The sequence below is a fragment of the Quercus robur genome, chromosome 9 (genome assembly GCF_932294415.1).
Source record: "Quercus robur chromosome 9, dhQueRobu3.1, whole genome shotgun sequence".
NCBI classification, from domain to species: Eukaryota; Viridiplantae; Streptophyta; class Magnoliopsida; order Fagales; family Fagaceae; genus Quercus; species Quercus robur.
The window spans coordinates 20,312,672-20,331,623 of NC_065542.1; the positions used below are offsets into that span (position 1 = coordinate 20,312,672).

The 18,952-nt window shown below is 33.6% G+C and overlaps 1 long non-coding RNA gene and 1 pseudogene across 4 annotated transcripts; both read left to right on the forward strand.

Moving 5' to 3' along the window:
- Window positions 1-3,099: 3,099 nt before the first annotated feature.
- The window catches only part of LOC126699234 (TMV resistance protein N-like), a 69,017-nt pseudogene continuing 53,164 nt past the window's right edge, over window positions 3,100-18,952 (forward strand).
- On the forward strand, window positions 10,628-18,062 carry LOC126699236 (uncharacterized). 4 transcript variants are annotated; one of them, XR_007646724.1, is made up of 7 exons: window positions 10,628-11,034; window positions 11,189-11,286; window positions 11,383-11,480; window positions 12,115-12,484; window positions 15,455-15,662; window positions 16,611-16,891; window positions 17,444-18,062. It is a non-coding gene; the product is annotated as an uncharacterized LOC126699236 (long non-coding RNA). The 4 variants fall into 4 exon arrangements; XR_007646723.1 differs by lacking the exon at window positions 11,383-11,480 and having other exon boundaries at window positions 11,189-11,321; window positions 16,601-16,891; XR_007646722.1 differs by lacking the exon at window positions 11,383-11,480 and having other exon boundaries at window positions 11,189-11,321.

Below are 18,952 nucleotides of genomic sequence, written 5' to 3' on the forward strand. Positions count from 1 at the left end.
AAGGAAAAAGAAACTTGAATAAAACGCATTAGCATTAGGATACTTTTTAGAAATTTCGAAGTAGTGACATAAAACTTACCTTTTAGAAATTTGGAAGTAGTGAGTCGGTGACTTAAATATATATATATATATATATATATATATATATATATTAAAAAATAGTGTTTCTTCTTATTTTATCGGGAAGATACCTGGAAGATGGGAGGTCACTTCCAAACTGATTGATTGATGTTGAAAACCACGCAATATTATTCAGGTCAAGTCGAGTCGTCGAACCAGATCAAATAAAATTAGGCTCCACAAAACCCAACATACTTAACACATGAATGCTGTATCCCCTGTCTCACTTGTTTATTTTGGTTAGTCAAGGCAGAAATACCTAGCAATTATGACTATTCAACATGGAACATTCTTAGGTATTTTTTTTATACAAGATAAAAATTTCACTTTAATCTAATTTAAGTGTGTATGTGTGTGAAGCTCTTTCTTAGAGATTTGAACTCCGGTCATTGCCCTCCACATCCCACAAACATTGAAATATATGGGTTTTTATTTAATTTTCTATTTAACTTCCAAGTAATTCTCTTCTTATCCATCAAAAGAGAAAGAAAGGTAATTCCTATAGTCAAGCTCCGTATGTGTCAACAAAGATGAAGTGGGTGTCCGCGTCTTTGAGTCACCGAGGAAATTTCGTAGCAATGAAGTAGGAATAGACAAGGAAGCCCTGCAAACGGATTGTAGGTAACAAGTAAAAATTGGTAGAAATTGAATAGCAATACAAACAAGGATCTTATTGGAATTGATGTTGCAAGTTGCAACACTGATTTCATGTTGAGTAGGGAGTTTATTTCAGGGCAGATGCCCTTGTTGTAGCGTACTAGTGTTTCAAATATTTCTGTTTGTATTGGTTTGTTTCATATTAATAGAAATTTCTGAATTACCCAAAAAGAACTGTTGATGCCTTATTCTTTGTATGTGTGTGGATGCAACAATATTAGTAGAAGCACCCAGACTTTGATGGTTGATGGTTGTATAACTTGTATTTGTTGCTTAACATTATTATTTCTTAACATGTTTGATGGAAAAAATTATTATATAAGACGGTCTCATGAAACTTATGTCTCAGTAACATGTAGGTTCTGTATGCGTGGAACTTACAAGTTATTGAGACATTGGTCTCATGTGATCGTCTCATACAATACTTAGAGCATTCACATCTACTTTCTTGAAATTATTCTATTTTATTATCTTAAAAGTTATTTTATTAATTATACTGTACTATTTTGACACATCTAACATCCCAACTTTTATTTATCTCATCTATTCATTAAAGTATTGATTTCATTGACTCTTTCTCTCTCTTCCTCTTCATAAAAAATAATTAAAAATACCCATCCATCACCATAAATACAAGACCAAATGTAAATGCTCTTAGAGCATTCCCATCAAAACTTTTAAAAATTTTAGCATTTAATATCTCAAAAAGTCATTTTATCAATTTTAATAACTCATTTTACAATACACCCAACATCAAAGGTTCTATTTTTTTATCATTTCGTTTAAAATAATATAAACTACTCATTAAAATAATAAAAAACAACTATACAAATCACATTTTCCACCACAAATATTAAAATAATAATATTTATTTTTAAGATTGGAGCTCCAGTGAGCTTTCAAAGATGAAAGATCACTTTAGCTCAATTGCTATTTTTTTAAAGTTTAGCATATTTGTTGTAACTTAATTTTTGGTACTTTTTATAAATTTAATGTTAAAATTTAACATTTATAATATTTAGCATTCTTAATGAGAATGCTCAAACAAGCTTTATGGTTGCATCTGTCGTTGTGTTCCACTTTAGCACCTTGATAATTGAGTTTCCGTTTCTTCTTTTCTTTTGAGGGTAGGGACTAGGGAGGGGGAAAGGGTCGGTGGTGGACAGCAAATAAAGGCATGTTTTTTTGACTTCACTTCTAAAGATACCATAAAGTAAGTAAAGATTGATGAAAATAAGAAAGCTTTATCCAACCTTTAGAAATTTTCAAGAAAGAAAGAAAAAAAAAGGACTAAAAGAGTTTATATATATATATATATATATTTTTTTTTTGGTAGAATTAAGATTTAATATATTATTTTCTATAAACAAATATCATAAACTATTATCTTCTAGAAAATTACTACAAGTTTTTGACGTGCCACATCAAACCTTGTTCACAAAAGTCACTGTTAAAAAAATAAAGAAAACCATCAACCATTGTCTTACATGCAATTGCTCAATTAGGCTATGAAAATAGCTTTTGACATGCCACATCAAACTTGTTCACATGAAAGTCACTAGTAACACGAGGCCATAAGTGTAGGCAATTATTCTAAGAGCCATATATATGACATATGCGAGTTAAACTTTTCAAAGAATTTTCTTAAACTTTAGAGAACATATGTAGTCACATCACGAGAAAAATTAACTACACCTGAGCCTATTGTGCATGTAAGTGCATATTGATGTTGCATCTTGAGTCACTTTGATGAATAAAAAAAAAAAATCATTTGCCTCAATATTCATATACCGGTCATGCAAATTCCTCAATAATAATACTAATGTAGATTAAATATATTTATTTTTTCACGTGTAGTTTTAGTATGTTATAATTACATCATTTTGAGTTTAAATTGTACTCTACAAATATATCAACATCGAGCATGGGAAGGAAGTTCAAATAAAATGCAACATATGTAATGTTATTAGTCCAAATTAAGTACTTAAAGATTAGGGGATAAATAACTAAATTTTATGTATGTAAATGGTTTTAGCCAAAAAAAAAAAACGTAAATGGTATTATATATTTATTTATTTATTTGAAAATCATGTAAATGGTAATTTAATGGACTGGAGCACTGGTTTGTTGACTTGACTGCAAAAGGAAAAAGAAACTTGAATAAAACGCATTAGCATTAGGCTACTTTTTAGAAATTTCGAAGTAGTGACATAAAACATACCTTTTAGAAATTTGGAAGTAGTGAGTCGGTGACTTAAATATATATATATATATATATATATATATATATATATATTAAAATAAATAAATAAATAAACGCACCAACTCCGAGAATCTCCTTTATTCTTTGTTTGCCTTTTCCTTCTCTCTTCCACTGCAACCTCATCATTCTATGCTAATCTTACCTTTATCTTTATTCTTCTTCTTCTTCCCTTCCTTTGCAGCTGAACTCTAACCCAATTTTCATTTTCAACCTCACTCGCTTTCACCTTCCGAGGTTGGTCCGCCAACATCGTTTCAGTTTACGCATCAAAATCTCTTTTTTTTTTTTTTTTTTTTTTTTTTTTTTTTTTTCGGTTATCTTAATTTGGTGGTTTGTTTTTTTTTACAGAGAAAGTGACTGAACATTTTGGTCATTGATCCAATTGCTTCCATTTTCCTCGATGGCGACTCAAACAGCCTCCTCCTCCTCCTCTTCTTCTCGGAAATATGATGTGTTTCTGAGTTTTTGTGGCGTTGACACCCGTAAGAATTTCACAGACCATCTCTATACTGCTTTGAAACAAAAGGATATTATCACCTTTAGGGACGATGAGAAGCTTGAGCGTGGAAAATATATATCTGAAGAGCTCTTGAAAGCAATAGAAGAGTCCGATCATGCAATCATCGTTCTCTCAAAAAACTATGCTTTTTCAAGGTGGTGTTTGATTGAACTAGCAAAGGTTGTTGAATGCACGAAGAAGACCGGGTTGATAGTTTTTCCTGTGTTTTACCATGTTGATCCCTCTGACGTACGGAACCAGACAAGAACTCTTGGTGAAGCCTTTACTAAACATGAGAAAGATCCCAAGGTTAACATAAATGATGTACAAGAGTGGAAAGCTGCTTTAACAAAAGTGGGAAATACCTCTGGATGGCATTTACATGACGGGTAACATTTTTGCCTTTTCTTGTTACAATGAGAACATGGTTAAGTTAAAGAATTTTGAAAAATAATTTTCTTCAAATTATTATCAATATCGCATATGTTTACACCAAAACGTCTCAAACTTTTCCATGGATTAACATAACAAATTGTATTCATTTATTTTTCCTAGTTGAACCAGAAAAACTCAGTTTGGTCCCTGTATATTACATACATAAGAAACTCTAAGCTCAAATTGAACAAACAACACTATGAACTTGGTAATTGCATTCAATAAGTGATTTGTCTGAGTATAGGAAACGCCTGTAATCTTCTTTTCGAAGTAGATTTCTCGTAGTCATATCATATTGACCACCTGGTTGCACTTGTTATAACACAACTTACAACCTGAGATTGTGTTCAGATCAAGGGTTATTGACACAATTTGCGTGGCCGACTGTATTTTCTTGTTATTCTTAATTTTATTAATAGAGGGAGGTATTCGATTACATAGGCCAATCCAAACATGGTCCTTGTGTTTTATTAAGAAAAAAAACGTGGTGTATTTATAAACATATAAACTCCATGCAAGTATACCACCAGTATTTCATATAATAAAATTAATTAAAATAGTAATAATATAAAATCTAAAAGTTTTTACTGAATTCAATGAAGTTACATCCAAATTTAGATATACAAAATATAAGAAAAATAAAATAAAATGAGAGTTTCTGAGAGAGAAAACCTTAGAAATCCATTGGAGAGTTAGAGATTGCATGTCTACAATCCTCTACTCATTTCTCTTAGTTTTCTTCACTCTCTAATTCCATATCCTTTGAGAGGTTCTTAGCTCAAACACAAACCACACCCATTTTGAGTGTTATGAGTTGCTTTTGAGCTTTTGGAAAAGCATTGGGTCATGTCATTCTATGGTGGATGCAATTGGGGATAATTGTGGTATCCGGAAAGCTAGTGAAGACAAAGCTCAGTGAAGCACGTTGATAGTTGAGACTCGAAGGGTCTTAATAAAGATCGAGGCTCTAACTTATTTACTAGTAGATTGATTCGGCTTAGAGTGCCACAGAGTGGTATTTATGCCGAGTACTTTGGTTTTCCTCTTCGATAACACATTACGGTGTTATTTTGTGGTTTTTTCTCTCTTCCCTTTACTCCTTGTGTTTATTATTTAATTATCAATTATGTATGCCCTTGTATTAGGTAGTAGTCCTTATTGATTATGCATTTATTACTCTTCCTTGTTCTGCATTTAATTGAGTAGATTAAAAGCTATCAAGCTGTAATCTAAAAATTGGGGGTCTAATCTAATTCTAGTATTTATACTAGTGAGCTTTCACTTTTCAACCATTCTGACCAAGATAGCCATACACAGTGACATAGCTATTCACAGACTTAAGGGGCAATGCCCCCAATTTTTTTTTTTTTTAAAAAAAAAAAAAATACTACTATATATATAGGTACTAATTTTAGCAATTTAATTCAATAAAATTATACTTGGCTTCCTTAACAATATCATTGATCCTTTTAAAGGCCATAAAAAAAATATTAATGGATCTAAAATTTAAAACAAAAATAACAAGCCCAAAAAATATCTGAACAACAAAATTACCAATAGCAAAGCTAAAAGAAATTAAATCCAATCAACCAATTTTACCCAAAACAAATAACTTAGCCCTTCAAAAAAATTTAAATAAAATATTTTTACCCTTCCCTAGCAACAAATGCATGCATCAAAGACACACACCAAGTTTCCTTTTCATAAATGATTGCATTGTAATGTATTAAGAAACAATGATTTTTTGTTTTTGTCTTTATTGAAAGTTTGTTAATATTAAACGGATGCCAGAGAAAAATGGGTCCGGACCTCCTGCAAGAATGATTTGGAAGATCCAAAACCAAAAATAGTGGCATGATATTGCTCATCATTATTTAGCTATTGCATTTATTTTTCTTGTTGCCTGGCGTGGAGTCAAAAGTGAAGTGGATTATGACCCAACACCATTGATGAACAATTCACTAAACTCATAATTCTAACCGGTTTTTAGATTATATTATATGATTTAGGTCGTTACACAATTAATTTCTTTTTGTACATCTATCTGCAATTCTTCGATTCTTTGAGGCCCACCTTTACCTTCTAGTAATAATTTTGGGTATCAAATATCTGGAGTTTCTTTTTATATATTATATTGATGATCCGATTTGCAAGGCCCATATTTGGGAATTGCTCATTTGAAATTTCATTTTGTTGTTTTTTTTTTTTTATACTTTTATCCCCTAACTCTAAGTCTTGGTTTCGTCCCTAATCATACACATCTTTTTCTTTTTTTTTTCTTTGGTATGTGACCACCATGCCTTACTAATTTAGACTTTTTTGCATAACTACTTCGATAAGCATGGCCGGCTGAACAATGGATAAAATTGATGCAATCGCCTAAAGCCTTCAAATAAAAGAAGGCCTCCACTTGTAAAAAAAAAAAAAATTATATATATAATTTATTTATTTATATATTTTAATAAAAAAAATAAAAAAATTTCATTCCTTTTATTGATTAATAAAATGCATTAAAATTGCCCAATTCTATCTTAAATTGCAAAAAAATTAAAAAGAAGAAGAAGTAATGTTGCTCACTATCACACTCCACAGTAATAGTACACACTATACACAACTTGATACTTGATAGAATAGAATGATAGACTGATAAGACTCAACTGTTGAGTATATAATATTTTATAATCTAAAAAAGTTGAAAACAATTTCATAGCCACTGTGCAAGTGCAAGAGATCTCCGCATATATCCATTAGCTAGCGCCCACCCACACAGCTACACTACCAACACACTCACTAACCTAGTAACCCACCCAAACAGGCCAAACCCACACCCAATGTATACCTTCTCAAATTAATATTTTTTTATGCAAGCTTTTACTTTATGGATTATTATAAATTACCATACTAATTAATAATTTGATGTGTATTATATTAACTCAATTGTATTATAGTGATACTAATTTATTGAACCATGTAATAAATTAATTTTTATTTGTGCAGGTTTAGAATTTAAAGTATAAAGTAGTCACGATTTTAGAAAATTTGTCATAACCAACTAGTAATTTTGTATCTCAAAAAACAAGAAAAATAAAATTTAAATAAATATTATTTAATTAATATTTAAATATAAAAAAGACCCCACTTGAAATTTTTGCCTAACGTCCCCAAAGTTTTTGAGCCGGCCCTGTCGATAAGCAAGACAAAAGTTGTTTAGGGTGGTATGTGACCACTATGCCTTACTAATTTAGACTTTTCTGCATAACTGCATCGATAAGCAAGACAAAAGTTGTTTAGGGCAAACGCTTAGGCTACAAGCCCTAATAAATATGTTGCATAAGTTTTATTTGGACTATTTGTTAGTATTTTAATTATTGTAGAATTACAATTCCTTTTCCTTATTGAATCAAACTAATACATTTGTGGAAACTTTTACCTCTTTGTGATCGCTGTTAACTCAATAAACTTATGGTCTTATCTTCACTGCAGACATGAGTCAAAAGTTATTGAAGAGATGGTTGGAAAAATACTTGGCAATTTGACTTCTACATACTCAATTTTTCACAAGGATCTTGTTGGAATTAACTCTCGTATGGAGGAATTGGTGGATTTATTAGGCATGGGGTTGAATGATGTTCGCTTTATAGGAATTTGGGGAATGGGAGGAATGGGTAAAACAACTTTAGCAAAAGTTGTTTATGATAGATTTCATGATCATTTTGAAGGCAGCAGCTTTCTTGCCAATGTTAGAGAAGAAAGTGAAAAACATGGTCTAGTTTCTTTACAAAAACAGCTGCTTTCTAATATCTTGATTGAAATGACTATTGATTTTTCAGATGTTCAAAGGGGAATCAATGTGATATTGAAAAGATTATGCCATAAAAAGGTTCTCATCATTCTTGATGATAATGGATCAACCTAATCAATTAGAAGCACTAGTAGGAGAACAAAGTTGGTTTGGTCAAGGAAGTAGAATTATTATTACAACCAGAGATCAACATCTATTAATTAGACATGAAGTGGCTAAAGCTCAAATATACGAAGTTAAGGAATTAAACAATGATGAATCTCTTAAGCTCTTTAGTCAAAAAGCCTTCAAGAAAGACCACCCTCTAGTAGGTTATGAAGAGTTGTCTCAGAAGTTTATATATTATGCTAAAGGCCTTCCTTTAGCTCTTGAAGTTTTGGGTTCCTTCCTACGTCATAGAGATCTATATTTATGGGAAAGTACCCTAGCTAGATATAAAGAAAATCCTCCAAAAGATATTCTAGATGTGCTTGAAATAAGTTTTGATAGCCTAGAGGAAAGAGAGAAAAGCATTTATTTAGATATTGCTTGTTTCTTCAATGGGAAGGACATAGATTATGTAACAAAACTACTACAAATTCTCTATGACAAGCCAGACATTGATATAGATGTTCTATTAAAAAAATCTCTTATAACCATATCAGGGGGATACTTTATGATGCATGATTTACTACAAGAATTAGGTAGGGAAATTGTTTGTCGTGAATCTCCTCAAGAGGCTGGTGAACGCAGCAGGTTGTGGCATAGTGAGGATGTCCTACGTGTACTAAAAGAAAATTCTGTAAGTTGATCACACAAAATCTAAAACTTTTTTAATGGTATATATATATGTGTGTGTGTGTAAAGAATCAAATAAGATTTTGTTAATCCAAAAGTACACTTTTTTTATTTTTTTTTACCAGGGAACCAAATCAGTTAAAGGCATATTCCTTTGGTCACCTCCCAAAAAAGAGAAACACTTGAATGTTAAAGCCTTCTCAAATATGACAAACTTGAGATTACTAAAAATCAGCAATGTGCACCTTCCTCAAGGCCTCAATTATCTCTCTAGTGAGTTGCGTTCAATTCATTGGGCTAGATATCCTTTAGAATCGATGCCAACTAGTTTTGAGCCAGAAAAACTTGTTGAACTCATTATGCGTAGCAGTCTTATCAAACAACTATGGAAAGGATTGAAGGTAAGATTTTCTCGTATGCAAAGAATTTTTTTTAACATCAATTATATTTATAAGGGTTTAATTTCTCTGTTTGATTGTTGTTTTATAATAGAGTTGTGACGAGCTAAAATATATTGACTTGAGTTACTCGGAAAACTTGATTGAGATGCCAAACTTTAGTGGAGTTCCAAATCTTGAGCAATTGATTCTTCAAAGTTGTACAAAATTGTATAGGATTCATGAATCTCTTGGAAATCTCAAACGACTTATTCAATTGGATCTGAAAAATTGCAAATGCCTTGAGAGACTTCCACACAAGATCAACTTGGAAGCTCTTGAAACTTTTATTCTTTCAGGTTGTTCAAGACTAAAGAAGTTTCCAGAGGTTGTGGGAGATATGTCATGTTTGTTAGAACTTTCCTTGAATGAGACTGCTATAACAGGGCTACCGTTATCAATTGAGCATTTAATTAGCCTTATTAAATTGGATCTAAGAGACTGCAAAAACCTTTTAAGTCTTCCGAATGGTTGTTATAGTTCAATGTCTCTAAAAATTATTAATTTATCTGGCTGCTCAAAACTCAATGAATTGCCGAAAAATTTGGGAAAAATCAAAGGTTTGGAGGAGTTAGACCTGAGTGGGACTGCTATAACGGGCTTACCTTCATCCGTCGTTCACTTAAAAAATCTCAAAGTACTATCTCTCTACGGATGTGTGGGGCTATCATCAAAACCAGTTAATAAGCTCACAAGGTTTCCTTTAATGCAATCTAGAAGAAGTCCAGATCCCATGGGCATGCTAGAGCGTTCTTTAATAGGCTTATGCTCTTTGACCAGTCTTGATCTAGGTTATTGCAATGTTCAGACAATTCCTAATGTTCTTGGGTGCTTGTCATCTTTAGAATATTTAAATTTAAGCGGAAATAATTTTGTTTGCCTTCCTGAAAGTATCATTCAACTATCTAATCTGAGAGATCTTTATATGGGTGGTTGCACTCATCTTCGAATGTTGCCCAAGCTTCCATTAAATATTGAGTATATTGAAGCAACAAAGTGTACCTCACTGGAAACATTATCGTTAAGACCAGAATACGATTTTCGGCCGAGTTTTCGTCTTCTCAATTGCGACAAATTGATCAAGAATCAAGGCTACGATGACCTAGTTTCAACAATGCTAAGACGTCGTATCATTAATCCTCCCCAGGTCTGTCTCTCTCTCTCTCTCTCTCTCTCTCTCTCATGTGGAGTTCTAAGCATCATGAATTGTATGTTTCAGGATTACTGGATGACTGGTCTCCAGATTCCTGGAAGTGAAATTCCGAAATGGTTTAGATACCAAAATGTGGGGGCTTCAGTGAATCTGCAAGTGCCCTCAGATTTATCATGTAACAAATTGATGGGAATTGTTGTGTGCGCTGTTTTTGTATTCCGCCGGCAACATCCACTTCACCAACTTCATAATCAAGATCATGTACATATGATAGGTCCGCTTGAGATTTGTTGTTATATTGGTGACAATGAATTTATTGCGAGCACTTATTTTTTCGAGGACTTTGGTAAGATTGAATCGGATCAGCTTTGGCTGGAATATATCCCCTCTACACGCTATGGAGTGGACTCGAAAGAAATATTGAATAAAGTTAATGCTAACGGATTCAGCCAGATTGAAGTTAAATTTGCACCCTACGGTCCAGGCTTGGAGGTTACAAAATGTGGGGCCCATTTGGTATTCGAGCAAGACATTGAAGACCTAATAAACCAAATTAAGGCTGGGTCTAGCAGCTGCATCATCACTCCTTATGATCAGGATGGTTTTGAGGATTCAGAAAAAGATACCAAAATTAAGCGAAGCCGTGATGACTCTGATGGGGAAGGGGCTGGACCTAGTGGAGAAGCTACCTCTAATGATGAAGACGAACCACACCCAAAGAGGATAAGACTCCCTAATCTGATTGAAAGATTAATTCCACGTTTGGGAAATTGGCTTGGGAATTCAAGCACACAAGAACAAGGTGACTCTGATTGCGAGGAAGAGAAATCCCAGTGAAATTGGTAGCTTTGATGAAATTGGCTGATCAACTTTCTTGTCTTTTGACTTTTTGTAAGTCAATATCTTTTCTCACTCTTACGAAGCTTGTTGGTAGCTGTATATTTCTTTTTTTTTTTTCTTTTTTAAAATTCGTTGAATTTCTTTTCTTTTTATTCTATGACAAGGTTCTTTTTAGTTTGGTAATTTGTTTTCTCATTTCTTCCAGCTACCTCATATTGGATACAAAGAAGTATTTATTTGGACTTTGTTGAAAAGGAGAAATTGTCACGTTGCTGGCTGACGAAAAAGCATGTGGAACTGATTGTATGGTAGTCATTTTTGTTCAATTGTGTTAGATGGTATATTCGGAACTCTCTGTTATTGCTCTCTTTTTATAGTATTTACTACAACTTTCCATAGGAGAATGCAATTGATGCATGGTACTCCAGTGTTGTAAAATCAAATGGAATGAAGAATATTTGGGCCTCTGTCTTCAAGTGAAGTTAAATTGCAGCAAAGTAGATAAAATTATTTGCAAAGCTTTCTTGTGGTGTACAATAGAACTAATGCAATTGTTTCATCATTTAGAAGTAAGACAACTATTTTAAAACTTAAAGGACCCTTCTTTTCTCTTTTTCTATTTTGACTTCACACAACACCACCCATTGTTTGGTTGATTGGAAAGCTGTGGAAATTTTCCTTTTTGGTATTTGTATTTTGTGCTGAGTTTGTCCTTGAATTAGGCCTGAAACAGTTGAATTAGGTTCCTGAGTTCTGACTTGTTTTTTTGGGTCCCAATATAACAAACTTCCAAAATATCATTATTTTCTGTTTTTATTTTAATAATTTGATTTAAGGACAAAATTTTGTCTAGAACTCCTGATGTGCATGTGTCTATATGACAAGTTAGCTCTATTGAGTTAATAGAGTAAAGCTATAATATTAATTTCTTTCTTTAGAATATTTGCAGTATATGGATACTATGCTATCAATTATATCATCTGTTTGGTTATTGCTGGTCAAAATCATATTTTTAATGCACTTCTTTATCAGACTACAATCATCCAACTACCATCCTTGTCAATTCTGAATAAGAAACTTCTCATCGTCTTATTTGTCATTTGAAAACTGATGTCAAGTGGTTCCATCTAGGTGCATTGATGTGGCAGTCCTATATATTGTGTGGATCACGTCCAGATTGGTTGAATCAATACAATTGCATGGAAGCTTCTATTGCTAGCAACTGCCAAAGCTTGAAGGTGCTGAAGTGTAGGCTTTGTCATGGCTACATGACTTCTTTATCTGATAATTGGGGTCTCATTTGTCAATTGATGGTTGATAATGGAGAAAGATATAAGCAAAATTGTTTGTGAAGCAAGACCCTGTAGATTTAGAAGCTATGTTGAAGAAGCTTAGCCTAAAAGACTCAGATTACACGTTGATTCCATGCTTAAGGATGAGGGAAAACAAGATGTACAATATCCTCTTGCATTGCTGCCTTCATTACCCTTCTAAGCTACTGGTATGCATCCACCCCCCAGTTTTCTGTCATGGATTTATTTCAAATACCTCATTTATTTCCTCTTTTCTTTGTGATTTGATTAAATATTACTTCCCCATGGTGTAACTTCAACTCACATGTCACATCAGTACCGCCTCATTTGGATTTTTTCAAAATTTCTGTGGATGAATACTTCAACAGTGAGCATAAATTTATACCAAACTTGTGTATTTCCTATATTTAGCTTTCCTGTTGATCAAATTTTCCAAGGTTGCATACCTACATGAACTTGGGCCTAGCTTTTTTTTGTTTTTGGATGAATGAAAAATATTATTAAGAAAACACTCAGTACAAAGCCATATGCAGCATAACAATAGCAACAACAGAACAACTAGACATGATTTAGACATATTTGAAGCAGAGCAAAACTTTCTTTAAAGAAACACTTTCTGGATTTTCCGAATGCAATATTGACTCTTACTAGGACACCAAATACAATCACAACAGCACCTAGCATAAAAATTATAGATGTAGCAGGAAACACAGCGGCAGGAAACAATTCAGCATGACTGCACAAGATTCCCTGGCTTCATTTTGAGAAATAATAGTGGAATATTCCATCTTTCACATAGAGATATATTCATGCTAGAGTCTATGAAATTCCCTCTAGCTGCCATCCTTAGGCCAATCTTGCATTTCTTCAACTATTCCTCACTTTAAGTATTCCTTCCATGAATTCTGGCATTTCTATGACTCCATAAATGGTATGTTAAAAATCAAACACCACCTCTCTCTCTCTCTGGAATTTTCTTTCTACAAGACTCTCTTGCACAATTAAAGTCTAGCCACAATTTTAGGATGTCTAGAAGCTTAGAGAAAGCAGTTTACTGTTACTGGGCTAGAAATATCAAAGTCGGTGACTTAACTGACTTGAACCAAGTATAAATAGGAAGTGATGATGCTTATTTGGTGTGTGAAGTGTAAGCACCAGTTCCTAGTGTGAGTGTATATGTCCTTACAAGAGTGAGTGTGGTAAAGTAAATTGCATGTGTCCATCGTGCAGAGCAAGTGCGAGTGACTTGGTGTGTGCATTATAAGAATTTAGTTTTGGAAAAGTGTAAAAGGCAAAAGTTGATGTGTGTGTCTATTGTGTAAGCAAAGTGTGGTGTGTGTCTATGCAGAAGTGTCTTGTCTTTAATTTGAAATCAAAATTTGTTTTGTTCTTCATTATGTCTTGTGGTCTTTTTCTTTCCTCAACATGGTATATAACACCTACCATGCTAACTTACATAAGGACTAACTTACACAAGGAAGCTTTAAGACTCTTACCTTTTAAACTTTCCAACCACCATTTAGCAACCTTATTTCAATTTGTTTCGGGAGAGTCTATGAAGAATCTGTTCATAACTTCACTCCACAATCTTTTTGACAAACTGCATTCAAAATATAGTTGGTCTCAACTGTCTGTGAAACTTCTTCAAAATGAATACAGAACATCCCCCTGTACCCCCACTAGAAATGTTTACCCCAAGAGGATAATATGTATCTCATAACCAGCCAATGGATGAAAGCATGTGCAGCACGTCTCTGAATGGCTGTAGAAAACCAGATTAGCACTTACGGTATTGTTAACATCTGGTACTAGGGAACTTACGGTATTGTCAACATCACATTTTTTACATAGCGAACTAGCTTTCTGAAGGGAGACACCCATCAATCTAGGTATAGCTACTGCTTCTGCTCAAGATGAATAATCACAAACCAGAATAAGATTTAGAAGTGAAGGAAAAATAATAAAATCATTTCTCTGTCCAATAAAAACATTTTCCAAATAATAGGTGGTTTCAGAATTTTTCTTGCAGATGAATTCAAAGATTGTTGACTACAACGGATTGATTAGTTTCCACAGAAAGCAATGGATTCTTGGAGTTGAAAAGTTTATTTTATCTTACATTAAGCTGCAAAGGTTTAATTCACTGAATGATTAGTCTAAGGCCATTGTCTGGTGAGGTCATTGATAGGGAAGGAGGACCATGCCATGCCTTATTACCTTATTAAGGTGAGAAGGGAAGTCTAAAAATTAGTAGCTCTTGAGCGTGTTTACTTGGGTGAAAGATGAGTGTAAGAAGCTTATTATTGTTTTCTCATTTTTATTTTTAAGTTTCAAATGATACGATGGGAAATACTACCTTCTGCTTGATTCTACATACAACATAAGCGTCCCATTACATAGTTCCGACATGTATGATATGTTGACAGGATATCATGGATGCATCTGGTGTGACACTGGGACCTAACAGCATTGTATAAATGCCCCTTGGCCCTAATAGTTCTATCTATTTCTCCAATGTCCACCAGAGGAGGTTTGCTCTGTATAGAAACCAGAGAATTGGACCTAAGTGGATTCCAGACAAGTATTTTCCTTCAATACACTTAAAAAATTTTATGAGTGATGTTATGATCCTATATATAATATTAAGTAGATTTACTAATTTAATTAAGATTTATTTGGTAGATGATTCTTGATGGTGTTCAAATATTCATGTGTTATTAGATGAAAATAATTATTTGATACAAATCTATATAAAATCTAAAAATTGAAGCGTATCATTTATTACCTTTACGTTCTTGTTAAGCCATATCAGTGTAGCATTTTGGTCCACTTCAGTTCAATTCGGTCCACATTGGCCCTGTTTGGTCCACTTTGGTCTATTCGGTCCATCTCAGTATACATAAAAATCCATATGACTAAAGTAATGGTCGAATGCCTAAGTTGAATATATTGAATGAACTTATAGTTTATCCTTTATTCTTTAATTGTGTTATTACTGATCAAAATCATCTTTATCGATGTACTCAGCCCAAACTTTTATTTTATTTATTTAGTTTTCCTTGTTAACTATGCAACTTTTTTTAGTCTACTAGTGCATCCAGACATGATTCTTAACAATTTGGAATTAGAAACTTCTCATCATCTAATTTGTCATTTAGAAACCAAGATCAGATAAATGGACCATGGCATGCTTGACAGCAGAGATGATCATCCTTCTGCCAGTAGTATGGGTTTTGGTGCTACGACCACCACTACACAGTCTTTGGGTGTCTCTGGGGTTGAGGCTGATGATGATGATGGAGTGGAACAGGTTTCAGAAACTCAAAAGATCAAAAAAGATCCCACAAAGATCACCTGAAAGCATGTGTATGTATACATATTCATCTAAACATTTGTTTTTGTGTATGTGACTATTTCTCTGTTTGGCTGCAAGGAAACTTGAGGAAAATTAATGTAGAAAGGATACAAAGCTTTGAATTTTGTCTCGTTTTGATGTTTTAGTTTCGGGGAATCATAATGCTCGACTAATATGGGCTGAAATAGTAGTGCTGGGCTTAGTTCTTGAGTTCTCAACTTTCTGGGTTTCTTTTGAAACATATAATTTTTTTTTTCTTATCCTGTATTTTTCATAGAAACTGGACGAGTGACAAAATTCTAGGGTTTATTCTTTCTTATGGTTTTGTTTTCAGAACACATAAGCACGGCTCCAGCAAGCCAGTTGTGTTTGGCTTTGCTAGAAATTTCTTTACTTAACGTAAATGCATTTTTTTTTTTTACTAAGAAAGTATAACTTATTGTGGGACAATGTGCCGATTTGGAATTGTGTTCATAGATCTCATGTGCATGATTTGTACTGTTCTCCAGAGCATATGATTTGTAATGTTCTCTGTATCTCAACCTGCGCTATAAAATATATTTTCAAAAGTTATATGAGCCCTTATGTATTATTTATTTTTCTTAAACTTAAACAATGGTTTTTTAATTAAGGAAGAATGATAGAATGAGAAGCTTTATACAAACCTCAATGCTAGCAAACCACAGTTTTTGACATTCTTAATGTTCTGGTTCTTTGGTGGGTTTTTAAACATACCTCAGTAAATGAAACAGCCAAAGAAACTTTGTTCATAGATGCTATGACTTTCAATTAATTCCCAAGCATCTTTGTGTTTTCTAATTTGGTGCTCCAATTTTACTAGACATCAATTAGTTCTTCTTACAGTCATTAAGGATGTCCTTGTTGTAAATTAGAATTATGCTAATATATTGGCTCTCAAGCTGTCAATTTTTTTTGTTTGGGGGGCAAGGAGTGTGCAGATTGTTGTTGACACTGCGTCTTCTGCGGATCATGCTCATGTAACTGGGCAAATGCCAGTGGATTGAGTGTTATCTTCTGGAGGTAAAGAGGACTTGCTGATGACCGCAAAAATGGTGGTTGGTGCTACTTCTGCTGATGACTGTGCTGTCCTTTGATGGGTTCAGCTGCTAAGTGGGGAAAGAGGCTTTTCATAGGATGTATTCCAATTGAAGCTACTATGGATAATGTGCAGTTGCATTTCAGTCAGTTTGGCCATGCTTTGGACTTGTATCTTCCCAAGGTAAAAGTAGTGGATTTGCATCTAGGTTAATTGGGAATGGTGTAGAAGGTTTGCTGATGAATATTACTTTCTGCATTTTTTTTCTTGACAACTATTTCAAAATGCTTAAACCATGGCCATGCAGCATGTAGTTGGATGTGTTAAACCTTCTTGGGTTTGTTCAAGGTTTTAAATGGGCTTGCTTGCCAAGAGATACTTTTACCACCTTATCTATATAGCAAAGATTCAAAATTGCACAAGACTAGTAATGGCTAAAATCAAGATGGTGAGATGTGACTACAAGGCGGAAAATGAACACATGATTGAGGGTAGCACTAAATGGAAAACAAATGAAAAATATTCTGCAAAATTCATCCTGGGATGCAAATTGAAATTTAGTAACTATTCAGAGGCTTTTCCTAGTATTGCATGGTTTTTTCACGTTGCTATTTGCACACCATGTAATCTGATTTTGTACTGTAATTGCATATTCTTAGTAGTATGTATCACATCCTTTTGGGTGTTGCCCATATGTTTTTGGCATGACTAATATCATGATGCATTTTTCTTCAGGATGAAAGAATGGGCAGAGGTGTGTCCTAGATGTCATCATGATATGCCTCTTGTCGGCTTTGGGACGTGCTTGGGCCTAATAGGCACTCATGTGGGTAGCCGGAGTATCAAAGGAAAGAGCCTCATAAATTCCTTATTATCTCAGAGAAACTCAAGAATTCTTGGAGAGGTCAAAACAGAGGAAAACATATGAAGAGTTTGAGAAAAGATGTCAAGTTTAGGTTGATGTTTAAAGGAAGTGGCTGCAACTTTATCCTAAACAGAGTTCTCCGATGTAACTGGTTTGTGCCTTGTTTCATCCTTCATGACCTCTGGTTAAAAGTTTGCTAGTAGTTGGGTTTGTGATTGTTTTGTTTGTAAAAACAAGATGTTGGGTATGATTAACACCAACCAGGGGCTGTAGTTTAGTCTAAAGACTCGCGTCTCTGTGAAGAAATGGGTTGGGATGATATAACACTGTTTTCATGCTAAGAAAGGAGTTTATGTCAAGGCAGATGCCTTTGTTGTAGTGGACTAGCTAAAGTTTGAGTGTTTCAAGTGTTTCTGTTTGTATTGGTGTGTTTCAAATCAATAATAATTTCTGAATTATCCAAAATGATAAAAACAAGAGTCGTTCACATTTCTTTTGTGTAGATGCAACAATTTTTGAGTCTTGAGGAGTAAGGAGATGCACCTAGACCAAGTGCTTAACACTATAATTTCTTAATATGTTTGATGGTTGCATTTGTCATTGGCTTCCCACTTTAGCACCTTTGTATTTCATCCCTCTTTTGTCATTGTATTTCCCACTTTAGACCAGGAATATAGCTTTTGATGTGCCACAGATCAAACCTTGTTCACATGAAAGTCACCATTAAAATGAGGCCATTAGCACTAGGCAATTATTATTAGAGTAGTATATACGAATTAAGCTTTTCAAGGAATTTCAAACTTCAACAAGGAATTCCAAACTTCAAAGAACATATTGTGCTGGACAAAAATAAAAGTAACAAGGAAAATAAAGATAAACTTAAGAATCAGCACTTAGGGTCACTTGGAATTAGCACCTAAGGTGTTAGGAATCAACACCCAACTATTGAAAAATATCCGATATGAATTTCATTAATCACGTCTATCTTCCAATACAAATAAACTAGGCTCTTTTATAGAGCTAGAGCTCTCAAGAAATAAAGAGATAGTAAAAGATAACAACTAATAAAACTAATCTTAACTAAACTCAAATACCAATCGTTATCTAATCTCAAATTTAATCCATATCCGAATAAAGGTTTACAATTATCCAATTTCCTATGAGATAAATACAAAAATCTGAAAATGTAAATTCTAAAATAATTTTGGTTTTGCTCTTGCATTAACATAGTTGCATCCTATGCGAGAAAGATTAACTAGCCTATTGGCATTTGAGTGCAGATTAATGTTGCATCTTGTGCATTTGTTATTGTGTTTCCACTTTAGCATGTATGCTCCTCGCATCTAAATTTGTTGAAGCTGCTAATGGACACACATTCT